The sequence below is a fragment of the Nanorana parkeri genome, unplaced genomic scaffold (assembly GCF_000935625.1).
Source record: "Nanorana parkeri isolate BGI_ZX_2015 unplaced genomic scaffold, ASM93562v1 scaffold1933, whole genome shotgun sequence".
NCBI lineage: Eukaryota > Metazoa > Chordata > Amphibia > Anura > Dicroglossidae > Nanorana > Nanorana parkeri.
In genome coordinates, this window is record NW_017308201.1 from 251,571 (window position 1) to 253,095 (window position 1,525).

A 1,525-nucleotide genomic window follows, 5' to 3' on the forward strand; every position below is an offset into this window, starting at 1 on the left:
GGGGGGGGTGTGTTATTACATTTCCCTCTGGTGGGAAAAGTGAGTGGTGAGAGAGGAAATAGATCTTGAGGAAAAGCGCATTCATTCTTTTTTCCTTCAACACAGAGCTGGCGCTGATGTAGGGTTGCCACCTTTTTTTCCATCAAAACCCGAACACTCTAGTGACGCACAGAGATGTTTTGGGGAGAATGAGTCGCGGCTTATATGTAAATAGTGCCACTCATTCATATGTAAATATCACATTCAAGACTATTTTCAGTGGGGGGCCAGTAGCCCCTAACTTGGAGAATTATGAGGTGAGTGCTTTTCACTCACCTCATAGTTCTAGCCGACCTGTGACAATGAGACTGTCACAGGATTGCCCGTCTGCCTGACATCTTGTGTCCTGGTTTCATGAAACCCGGACACAACATTTAAAACCCAGACTATCCGGGTGAATCCCAGACAAGTGGCATCCCTACGCTGATGTCATCAGTGGGCCGGTGGCAAAAACATGAAAGAAGAAGACCACAACTGATGACGTCTGCAAGGCAAGTTGGCAGCATGGGTTTGGGTGGAGGAGGTGGAGAAGAGGCCCATTGGCATCCGGCAAAATAGAGACATAGTTAGCAAGGAATCATCAATATTGCACAAAAATTTGCATTATATTACAATCACCTTAAAATTTGGTATCTATAAAAAATGAACTGGCATCGGGGTTCAGTATGATCCCCAACAGATATCCATCATTAGTCAAAAGACTTTTATAATCAAACTTTCTCCCAGGAGATCAGACAGAGAAGGATGTCCGTGTTTTTAGCCACTCATGAACAGTTCACCTCTTTAGTGGAACACTTTCCTTATACTTGCAGTAAATTAATAATAAAGCGAAGAAATGTCATTCATATATGAAGGTTTGCAGAGCTTTGCTTTCCTATTTGTTCTTACAGGTGGCTGTATTGATCTATTGTGAACTACAAACACACAACCCAGTGGCAAGCACTCCCCCTTGGCAAGCAAGGGGAGTGGCTTGCCACTGGGTTGTGTGTTTGTATTGATCTAGACAGCAGCCAACAATACCTTATAACCTGATATATAGAAGTCCTGAACTGCAGAAAATGTGCCCAAAATACATTCTACCTGGTGCAATTTCCGTCTGATGTGATGAGTACGGGACGGCTGTAGGATTACCAACGGTCATCTCTCTCTGCTTATAATCATCCTGGTCTGGTGAGTGCGCATCCCAGAGGGGACTTAGATGTGGACACGTCGGTGTGGGATTTAATAGACACACTGGAAATTTTCAATCATTTTGGATTCACAAGTGAAGAGTTTTTTTTGGATTCACGTTTAATCATTAATTATGGATTTCTGAACCCACTTTGAATCACCTTTGGACTCACTTTGTTATATATCACTTTAATTGATATATTTGAGATTGTTTTCACTTTTATATGTTCTTTATATGTTTTTCATATATCTGATGCATCACTGTTTAGCAATATATTTGATTTAATTTATACACTATTGGCACAAGTTGAGATTT